Genomic DNA, 12,129 nt, shown 5'->3' on the forward strand with positions numbered 1-12,129 from the left:
ATTAAAAAACTTAGCACAAAGTGGATCTCAGACTTAAATGTAAACTGTAAAACTATAAAACTTTTAGAAGATAACACAGAAGGACCTAGGACTTGGTGAAGAGTTCTTAGATATGACACTTGTGCCAGTTTGGGTATATTATGTGCCCCCAAAAGCTATATTTTAATCCAGCCTTTTGGGATATTTGGATTAGGTTGTTTCCATGGACATGTGACTCACCCAACTATAGGTGAAACATTTTGATTAGATATTTCCATGGAGATGTGGCCCCACCCATTCAGGGTGGGTCTTGATTAGTTTACTGGAGTATTTAAAAGAGAAGCTAAGAGCCCGCACAGACCCAGATGCTTGCTGACACTTAGAGATGGTTGGAGATGTGAACAGAAGGACGTTTGGAGATGCTAAGCTAAGAGATGAAGCCCAGAGTTTGCCCTGGAGAAGCTAAGAGAGACCCAGAGACATTTTGGAGAAGGCCATTTTGAAACGTAACCTGAGAGCAAAGGAACAGCAGACACCAGCCATGTGCCTTCTGAGCTGACAGAGGTGTTCCAGATGCCATCAGCCTTTCTTCAGTGAAGGTATCCTCTTGTTGATGCCTTAGTTTGTATACTTTTATGGCCTTAGAACTCAAAATTTGTAACCAAATAAACCCCCTTTATAAAAGCCAATCCATTGCTGGTGTGTTGCATAATGGCAGCATTAGCAAACCAGAACACCAAAAGCAAAATTGTGGTGGTTTCTTAAATTAAATCCATTCCTATGTGTGTAACCCATGTAAGTAGGACCTTTTGATAAAGCTACTTCAGTTAAGGTATGATACACCTCAATCAAAATAGATCTTAATCTTCTTACTGCAGTCTTCATAAGAGAATGAAATTTAGACAGAGAACAAAAGCCACAGAAGCAAGAAAGCTGAAATCAATGAAACCTAGAAAAGAAGGGAGAGAACAGGAAACACCGCCATGTGCCTTTCCATGTGGCAGAGGAGCCAAAGATCACTGGCAGCCAGTCTTTGGGAAGAAAGCATCACTATGATGATGCCTTGACTTGGACATTTTTGTGGCCTCAAAACTGTAAGCTAATAGACTTCCATTGTTTAAGCCAACACATTTCATGATATTCATTGGAGCAGCCTAGGAAACTAAAACAATGATCCATAACAGGAATAATTGATAAATTGGTCCTCATCAAAATTAAAAACTTTTGCTCCATGAAGACCCTAATAAGAACATGGCAAAAGAAGCTACACAGTTGGAAAAATATTTACAAATCACTTATCCAACAAAGGACTAGTATCTGGAATACATAAAAACTATCAAAACTCAACAGTTAGAAAAACAAACAATCTGATTAGAAAATGGGCCAAAGACATGAAAAGCCAACCAGACATCACTACACACACCTAACAGAACAGCTAAAGTTAACAATAGTTTCAATATCAAATTCTGGCACAGAAGTGCTGAGATTGCATCTTTCAAACATTGCTGGTGGGGATATAAAATGGTATAGCCCCTCAGGAAAAGTGTTTGGCAGTTTCTTAAAAGAACTAAACATATACTTAGCATGTGACCCAGTGGTTGCACTTTTAGATGTTTATTCAAGAGAAATGAAAACTTAGGTCCACAGAAACCTGTGTGTGGTTGCTCATGGCAGTTTTAGTCATAATAGCCAAAAACTGGAAGCAACCAAAATGTCCCTCAACAGGTACATGGTCAAACAAACTGTGGTACATCCATTCCTATGGAATACTACTCAGTAATAACAAGGAACAAACTATGGATACCAGCAACAATTTGGATGGATCTCAAAGGCATTATGCTGAGTGAAAAAAGCCAATCTCAAAAGGTTACATAAATGACAAAATTATAGGGATGGAAAACAGATTGGTAGTTGCCGGGGTTAAGGGATATGGCGGTAAGGGGAACAGGTGGGACTACAAAGGGGTAGCACAAGGGGGATTCTTTGTGGTGATGGAATAGTTCTGTATCTTGATTGCAATGGTGGTGGAATGACTCTATATATGTGATAAAATGGCATAACACTATACACACACATTGTAGTAATATCAAATTCCTGCTTTTGTGTTATACTATAGTTATGTATAATGTAACCACTGGGGGAAACTGGGTGAAAAATACACAGGACCTATCTTTACAACTTCCTATTAATCTATAATTATTTCAAAATAAAAGTTAAATATACATATTCACTGAATATATATACATTGAGTACCTACTATGTGCAAGGCATTTTGATACTATCTTACACTTAAGTAATGCTTTCAAAATGTCAAAGAACTTTACAAACATCGTTACATCTAATCTTGAGAAATCTCAGAGAAGACAAGTATTCTCTCTACTGTCACTGTCAGGGCCAATCCAAAAGGCAGAAGACTTCTTTATGAGGCAGGATAATAGGTCCTGGACACAGGGAAGGAACACCTCAGACGGTCTGCTGGCTTCCAGTCACACTAGCTCTGTGTTATGGGCTCACTGACCCCTGTGTTGCCTTGGTGACTCTAACATTTTCCTCCTTGTGCCTAAACTTCCTCTGGATGTTCACTGTATCTCGTCCCCATTTCTATTCTTGCCTTTTGACTTCTGTTATGGTATTTGTTATTCCTTGGATTCCCCAATCCTGAGCTTTAGGGATTTTCTTCATTCTGGCCATGGTACTTTCTTCTACTTCTTGGCTCCTGGCCAAAGTCTCTCTTCATCACCTCTCCATGTCTAACTCAGGTATTTTTCTGATGCAGTCTTTTCCTTTGGCTTTTCTGGTATAAGGGCATATAAACTGTGCAATATTCCCATTTCCTCCATACTTCCAACAATTAGAAGGCAGGCTCTGTGAATAGAATGCTTTCTACCCAGAGAGCTCATACTGCCCTCTTTTTATTCTTGGCAGCCCTGAATGTAGCCACTTGTCTAAACTCTTTATTTTCTGTAGTCAGAAGGTCCAGAATGAATATGACAATATCATGACTGGAAAGTAGGTCCAATGCATTTGTCAAAACCTATAGGGTGGTACAACAGAAAGAGTGAACTGTAATGTAAACAATGGACTCCAGTTAATAATAATGTATCAATCCTGGTTCATTAATTGTAACAAATGTACTACACTGAAGCAACATGTTCTATAGGGGAAACTGGAGGGTGGGAAGGGGAATGTGGGAACTCTACTTTCTGTGCAGTTTTTTTTTTGTAAACTTAAAACTGCTCTAAAACTGAAGTATTTTTTAAAAAACAGGAGTCAGGAAAATATTAGGAAACTATTTTCAGTTGTTTGGAATTTGAATATGCTTCACTGTATTTACAAGGTAATAATGCATTCTCCAGTACTTGAGATGTGAGGGTCTGCTAGTCAAACCCAGTGGTTCTCAAACTTTCATGTGCATACAACTCACTTGGGGATCTGGTTAAAATACAGATTTTGATTCAGTTGGTCTGAGATAGGGCCTGATAATTTGCATCTCTAACAAGAACCCAGGTGATGGCAATGCTGCTGGTCCAGGATCACACCTTGAGAAGCAAAGGATTTGTCAAAGATAGAAAAAACTAAATGTCTCAGTTTCCTTCTAACTCAAGATTTTCATAACTGATTCCTTAATTTTACTTTGTTTCTTTTAGTCCTCCTGGTTTTTAAATTACAACTATGTTCCTCATTAGGACTTTTAAGGAAAAAATGTTTACATTAAAACAAAGATATGTAAAATTAAAGGAAAGAAAGTAGGCCTTTGCTTTCTTCGTGCTAGACCATGGCCTTTTCAGCTGTTGTATCACTGTCTCTCTGAAAAGAGCCTTGATCCATAGGTTGAGTGAAATTGAGTTAAATAAAGCCACCAATGACTCTGCGCTTTCCTGCCTTTGACTTGGTCACAGAAATAGGCCGGCTAGATTGCTTTAGGGCTTTGTATGCTATGATAATGTTCCGGTTTGCTAATGCTGCCCTTTTGCAAAACACCAGAAATGGATTGGCTTTTATAAAGGGGGCTTATTTGGTTACAGAGTTACAGTCTTAAGGCTATAAAATGTCTAAGGTAAGGCATCAACAAAGGGTACCTTCACTGGAGAAAGGCCAATGGCGCCCATAAACCTCTGTTAGCTGGGAAGGCACGTGGCTGGCATCTGCTTGCTCCCAGGTTGTGTTTCAAAATGGAGTTCTCCAAAATGTTGCTGTTGGGGTGTTTTGTCCTCTCGTAGCTGCAGCTCCTCTTCAAAGTGTCACTCTCAGTTGCTCTGAGGTCTTTCTGTCTATGAACTCCTTTATACAACTCCAGTGATCCAATTAACACCCACCCTGAATGGGCAGGTAACACCTCCATGGAAATTATCCAGTCAGATGTTTCACTCACAGTTGCTTGAGACACATCTTCATGGAAACACTCAATCAAAGAATTCTAATCTAATCAACACTAATATGTCTGTCCCCACAAGACTGCATCAAAGATAATGGCATTTTGGGGGACGTAGTACATTCAAACTGACACAGATAAGGAGTTTGGATTTTATTCTAATTGTAATAGGAAGTCATTGAGGAGTTTTAAGGGAGGGAATGATAGGATTTGAATTTAGGCTTTGAGAGAATCACTTTAGCTTGCAGGATGGCAAACAGCAGTGGGGAGGTTTTGGCTGCAAGTAACTGAAAACCCAACAAAACAGTGGCTTAAACAAAGTAGGGTGTTTATTTCTCTGGAGGTGGGCAGTTCTGGGTTGATACAGTATCTCTACAAAGCCATCAGGGGCCTCATAGAACTTACAATCTAGTAGGGGCAGATGGATTACAAGAGATAAATCAGTTATATCTTATGGGGGGATAATAACTGCTATGAAGAACAATTAAACAGGTTATGGGAATAGGAAGTTACAGAGTAACTCTGATACAGTGACATTTGAAGAAACCTAAAGAAAGTGAGGGATTGAGACATATGGATGTCCTAGGGAACAGTATTCCAGGCAGAAGAAAGAGCACAAGCAAAGGTTGTGAGGCAGGAGCATGCTTGGTATTTTTAAGGAACAGCAAAGGAGGCCGGTGTGGTCGGAGCAGAGGAAGCAAGGGAGAAAGTGGCAGGAGGTGAGATCAGAGATCAGAGAGGCAAATAGGGTCTGATCCATGTGGGGCCTTATAGAGCTTCATAAAGACTTTGGGTTTCACTGAGTAAAACAGGAAGTCACTGGAGGGCTCGGAACAAAGGAGTGACATATTCTGACTAAAGTGTAAAAGGATCGCTCTGGTTGCTATGTGAATAGTGGGTCATTGGAGGGCAAGGGTAGAAAAGAGAGACAAGCTAAGCTGTTGCAGTAATCTAGAGGGGAGATGACCATGGTTTGGATAAGGGTGGTAAAGGTCGAAATGGTGATGACTGGGTGTAGTTCCATAGAACATGTATCCTTCTGTGTCACCACCCTGTTTGTGGTCACCTTTTGGTTCAAGATGGCTAACCAACTCTACCATCACATCTGCCTTCCAGGAAAGGAGGATAAGAACGAAAATGGGTTAAGAAAAAACAAGAGTGCATGCCAGCATTCATATTTTGGGTTCTCATGGAAACCGGCCCTGAGGCAAAGATTTTGCTACAAGTAATTTATTTGGGAGATGAGAGTATGGTGATTAGTTTCCTATGGCTGCTGTAACAAATTACCACAGATTTAGGGACTTAAAAGTACAGAACTTTATTCTCTTACAGTTTTGGTGGTCAGAAGTCTGAAATCAGTATCAGTGGGCTGATATCAAGATGTTAGCAGAGCCATTATCCCTCTGGAGAATCTAAGGGAGAATCCTCGCCTCTTCCAGCTTTTGGTGGCTGCTGGCATTCCTTGACTTGTGGCCACGTCACTCCAATATTCAAGGCCAACATCTTCAGATCTCTCTCTGTTTCATCTTCACATTGCCTTCTCCTTTGTGTGTCAGATCACCCTCGGCCTTGCTCTTATGAGGATACAGGTGATTGCATTTAGGGCCCATCTAGATAATTCAGGATAGCTCCCCATCTCAGGATCCTTAACTTATGCAAAGATCCTTTTTACAAATAAGGCAACATTTACAGGTTCCAGAGATAAGGACCTGATACCTTTGGGGGTCTGTTTTTCAAACTGCCATATATGGGAATGGGAAAGTGAACAAGGAAGGGCAGGTTATCAAACCAGCTACCACTGTGAGTGACTGCAGCTAAATTCTATGGCAAGACCCTGGAACCCAGTCTGAAGCACACACTTCAGAGTAACCCAACCAAGGAAAAGGTGGTGGGTTGGTCACACACCAGTAACCAACAGTCATTGGCTGAAGGCTGCTCCCAGAAGGGCATCAAATTCCTTTTACTTCTGGCCTATCACACAGGTGGCAAAGCAGACTCCGGTGGCAAGAGAAAGCCTCAGGTGAATAAATGCAGGTTCTGGATACTGGAACTCAGGCCTGGGTACTCTGAAGTGGTAAGCACGAGGGATGTCTGGGGTGCTGACAGCACCTGCTGCAGCCCTCTTTGAAATAGCAACTTCTGCTTACATTTCAGGGTCAGACTTTGTTACATGGCCATGACTAGCTCCAACAGAGGCTGGGAAATATGGTGGTTGTATTAACTGGACGCACTTCCACTCTGAATAACATCAGAGTTCTGTTAGTATGAAGAAAGGAAGAGTGAACATTGGGGAGGCAACTAGCCACACAAGGCATAAGAATGGAAGGAGAAAAGAGATAAGGATGATTCAGATCAGAGTTTTACTACTGGATATGGTGAGAAGTGATCAGAATTTAGGGTCTATATTGGAGGTGGTGCCAAAAGGACTTGGGGTTTGAAGGAAACACAAATCCAGGATCATGCAGGGTTCTTCTCTTGAGCAACTGGGAGAAGCGATACCAATTAAAGGATGGAGGGCATGTTCGCAGGGCTGGGAGTCAAGTGAACATGTGAAATTTGAGATGCCTCTTAGATTCCTATGGAAAAGTCAATGTTGAATAGGTGTTTGGATATAGAAGTCTGGAGCTCAGAAGTTCAGGCGGCAGATACAGATTTGGAAGTTATCAGAACAAACTGGCATTAGAACATTCATTTAGCAATTTCTGACATTCAGGAAACATATTTTCTAAAAGGCTTCTAGTATTGGAAAAACAGATTTTATCAGTGCTTGCCTAATTCTTCCCTTTTAGGATCCAGGGAAACACCTGGTTCCTAAGGTGGCTCCAGGTTTAAACAGAAAAAGCATCATAAAATGACTATCCTTACATGTACTTAATACTGCACTTTCTCATCAGTTAGACCTTTTGGCAAGAAGGAATTTTAATTGTCCTAGAGATTCATTTACAGAACCCAAGCTAATGCATTGCCAGGAAAACATTTGTTTACTCTTAGTTGTATCATGTTTATATGCATTAACATGAAATAATATTTCAGATAGATAAGTTTGTGAGCATAGTGAAGCTATTTGTATTTTAGATAATATGAAAATCACTCAGGAGAAAGATGGTTAGTACCTGGTAATATTTCAGTCTTCTTGCCTCATTCAATCTGTGAACCAAGATGTTATTCAGAATGTGAAAAGTTATTTGGAATATGAAAAATTATTATAGAAAACATTTCAAGAAAAAGTTGATATACAATGTATATCACTCTTTTTTGAACATTTTGAGATTTTACATTTGTATTGTGTAGAATTCTGATGAAAGTTAAATATTGATAGGGAGTCGGAGACTATGGCTTTGCATTTTATTTCTCTAAGTGTCTTCCTTTGATGATTATAGTGACAGCTTTATAATAGGCCTGTATAAGTACATTTAAACACACTTTCTTGGAATAGTTTATTCCTCCTTCACATCTCAGAATTAAGCTAACTGCAAACAAGAGAGAAGAATGGACTGAATATAAAACACCATCTCAATAATACAGTAAAAATAGACATTTTTAATGCTGCTAAGTTAGCAAACACTAACGACAGGAAATAAAATTTTCAGGAGGACAAGAAAAATGCTTGAGGAAAAGTTATTATGACATATGATTCAATAATTAGTTTTAAACAAAGGTATGCTGGTTTGAAACTATTATGTACCCCACAAAAGCCATATTCTTTAATTCCAGTCTTGTAAGTGCAGACTTATTGTGGGTGGGACCTTTTGATTAGATTATTTTCATGGAGATGTGACCCCACCCATTAAAGCTGGGTCTTAATTAGTTCACTGGAATCCTTAAGAGAGCCGACACAGACCCAGATGTTTGGAGATGCTAAGAGATGAGGCCCCGAGTTTGCCCCAGAGAAGCTAAGTGAGAACCCACAGATGCTTAAGGAGAAAGCCAGTGGAATCAGAAGCTGAAAGCAATGCAACTCATGAGCAAAGGACCAGCAGACACCAGCCACGTGCTTTCACAGCTGACAGAGGTGTTCCAGATGCTATCGTTTTTTTCCTCAGAGAAGGTATCTACCTCATGATGCCTTAATTTGGACATTTTCTTGGCCTTAGAACTATAAATTTGCAACTGAATAAATCCCCCTGTAAAAGCCAATTCATTTCTGGTATCCTGCCTTTGGCAGCCTTAGCAAACCAGAACAAAAGGTAACTATGAAACTATGACCTAAATGTCATAAAGTAATAAATCTTTCACTTTACTGTTTTAGGATTGAGAATCACCTAAAGACCAGGCTGACATCGTAGACATGTCTAGGAAAGTGGGTTCTAGAACTTCTCCTGGGGTGTCTCCCGTTTGGTCCTATATATGTCTATGGTGTGGTATAGTATTTGACTTGCCGAATAGGGTCTGTGAGCCATCTTATAACAGTTAAATTATATTTACTACAGTCTATTAATGTTCCAGTTTGCTAATGCTGCCATCATGCAAAATATCAGAAATGGATTGGCTTTTATGAAGGGGATTTATTAGTTTACAAATGTCCATAAAAGTGTTTAAATCAAGGCATCCGCAGGAGGATAGCTTCACTGAAGAAAGGCTGATGGCATCTGGAACACCTCTGTCAGCTGGGAAGGCATGTGGCTGTCATCTGCTGATCCTTTGCTCCCAGGTTCTGGTTTCAAAATAGCTTTCTCTAAAATGTCTCTGGGCTTCTGTCTCTCATGGCTTCTTTAGCTTCTGTGCATCTAAGCATCTGGGGGTCCTCTCTTAGCTTCTCTAGGGCAAACTCTGGGCTTCATCTCTTGGCTTAGCATCTCCAAACATCTTTCTGTTTACATCTCCAAGCATCTCCAAGCATCTGAGTCCGTGTCAGCTCTTAGCTTCTCCCAGGGGTAAACTCTGAATTACATATCTCAGCATCTCTCCAAAATGTCTCTCTTAGCTTCTCTGAGCTGCTTCTCTCTGTGAGCTGTCTTAAAGGACTCCAGTGATCTAATTAAGACCCATCCAGAATGGGTGAGGTCCACACCTTCAGGGAAATGATCTAATCAAAAGGTCTCACCTGCAGTTGGATGGGTCACATCTCCATGGAAACAACCTAATTAAAAGTTTCCACCTTAATCAAAAGACTAACAAGTCTGCCCCCACAAGATTTCATTAAAGAACATGTCTTTTCTGGGTGACATAATAGATTCAAACCAAGGCAATTAACTGAGACAAATAAGCATGTAATACATCTTAGAATAAGTTCCATTAAAATTGTTCGAAAAAGTTGAGACCTAACATGATTACTCATTAGCCTTTTAAAGAAACTCATTTTTGTAGACTATTCCATGTTATATGAATAAGTCTTTTCTCCCTCCCCACCCCTTTCCTCTCTCTCTCGCTTCCCTTTTTCCATGATGACTTCTATATATGTCTCTTTAGCCCCTGCTTCTTTTTCCCAAGCTCCAGGCCCATTTTTATTTGGACATCTCACTTGTCCCAAACTGAACTCACTCTATTTCTTTATAGACATGTTTCTCCATCTTTGTTTTCTAAGTGGGTGATGTGTAGGTTGACCCCTCAAACCAGTTTTCCCAGAACAATCATTGTTTATACCTGTTGTCCTGGCATAACAGCCCCTTTAACTTTCAAAAGTGTTCCAGTTTGTATTACAAATTATAGGTCATCATAGAGATCTGCCCTTTTAAGAACTAGCTTATAAGTCCATATGTTAAAGGACTTTGGAATGAGAACTCACTGGCCACAAAACTTGCTCTGAGCCACCCCCATAATGTTCATGCATCTTACCCCAGCTCTTTTTACTCTGTGACCCTCTCTCCTCCATTCCCCTGCTCCCTCTTAACACACTTGCCCCCACTACCACCATTTGTATCACTGGCTTTCTATTTTGCTCTCTCTTAATTTCCAAATTTGGTATCCTGATATTTTGACTCTAGGCTCCCCAGACTGCTATTGCCACCTTGCAGCAATCAGTATGCCCCTCTCCCTTCTGGCTTAATGCATTTAGACCACTAGCCTGACCCCAGGATCCTTCTCTTGTGAATTGCTCCCAAGGGTAAACCTAATAGGAAAGGCCAGGGTTTGGTTTGCATGTTGTTCTGGTTTGCTAATGCTGCCCTTTTGCAAAACACCAGAAATGGATTGGCTTTTATAAAGGGGGTTTATTTGTTTACAAAGTTATAGTCTGAAGGCCATAAAATGTCCAAGGTAAGACATCAACAATCGGGTACCTTCACTGAAGGATGGCCACTGGCATCCAGAAAACCTTGGTTAGCTGGGAAGGCACGTGGCTGGTGTTCACTTGCTCCCAGGTTGCATTTCAAAATGGCATTCTCCAAAATGGAAGTGTCAGCTTCCAACAGCCGTCTTCAAACTGTGTCTCTCAGCTGAAGCTCCGAGTTCCTTCTGTCTGAGCACTTACATAGGGCTCTAGTAAACTAAGCAAGGCCCACGCTGAATGAGCAAGGCCACGCCTCCATGGAAAATAATCAGAGTAATCACCTGTAGTTGTGTGGGTCACATCTCCATGGAAACACTCAATCAAAGAATTACAATCTAATCAACACTAATACGTCTGCCCACACAAGATTGCATCAAAGATAATGGCATGTTGGGGGACGTAATACATTCAAACCGGCACACGTGTCTTTAAGTAGTTGTGTATCAGATACAATCCACCCAGCCTCCAAAGCTGGAAGACTTGAAGGAGTTGTTTTTCAGTTCCTCAATCAAGTTATGAAAAAACTGGGCTAACAATGCCTACTTTATGGGGATGTTGTGAGGTGAGGATTCATGAGAGGAAGTATGGGAAAGTAAGTTTTTTTGCACGGAATTGGTCGGAATTTGATTCAAGCAAGAAATGAAAATGTAAATAAAGAATCTTAGTGCCCAACTATGTGAAGGATGTGAATCCAAGCCTTTTGTATTTTATTTTAATATTCACTAGATTTAGGAGCAATATTTTTTTTTTAATTTTAAATCTTCATTTTATTGAGATATATTCATATACCACGCAGTCATACAAAACAAATCGTACATTCGATTGTTCACAGTACCATTACATAGTTGTACATTCATCACCTAAATCAATCCCTGACACCTTCATTAGCACACACACAAAAATAACAAGAATAATAATTAAAGTGAAAAAGAGCAATTGAAGAAAAAAAGAACACTGGGTACCTTTGTCTGTTTGTTTGTTTGTTTCCTTCCCCTATTTTTCTACTCATCCATCCATAAACTAGACAAAGGGGAGTGTGGTCCTTATGGCTTTCCCAATCCCATTGTCACCCCTCATAAGCTACATTTTTATACAATTGTCTTCGAGATTCATGGGTTCTGGGGTGTAGTTTGATAGTTTCAGGTATCTACCACCAGCTACCCCAATTCATTAGAACCTAAAAAGTGTTGTGTGTAAGAGTGCCCACCAGAGTGACCTCTCAGCTCCTTTTGGAATGTCTCAGCCACTGAAGTTTATTTCATTTCCATTCACATCCCCCTTTTGGTCAAGAAGATGTTCTCCATCCTACGATGCCAGGTCTACATTTCTCCCCAGGAGTCATATTCCGCGTTGCCAGGGAGATTCACTCCCCTGGGTGTCTGATCCCATGTAGGGGGGAAGGGCAGTGATTTCACCTTTCAAGTTGGCTTAGCTAGAGAGAGAGGGCCACATCTGAGCAACAAAGAGGCATTCGGGAGGAGGCTCTTAGGCACAATTATAGGGAGGCCTAGCCTCTCCTTTGCAGCAACAGTCTTCCCAAGGGTAAATCCTGTGGTAGAGGTAGGAGCAA

At 40.5% G+C, this 12,129-nt stretch overlaps 1 protein-coding gene across 2 annotated transcripts in view; it reads left to right on the top strand.

Annotated features, from left to right (window-relative positions):
• DEUP1 (deuterosome assembly protein 1) overlaps positions 1-12,129 on the top strand; it is a 142,955-nt gene that overhangs the window by 33,928 nt on the left and 96,898 nt on the right. The window lies entirely within an intron of this gene.

This window comes from Choloepus didactylus, chromosome 6 (assembly GCF_015220235.1).
Source record: "Choloepus didactylus isolate mChoDid1 chromosome 6, mChoDid1.pri, whole genome shotgun sequence".
In the NCBI taxonomy this organism is placed as follows: Eukaryota; Metazoa; Chordata; class Mammalia; order Pilosa; family Megalonychidae; genus Choloepus; species Choloepus didactylus.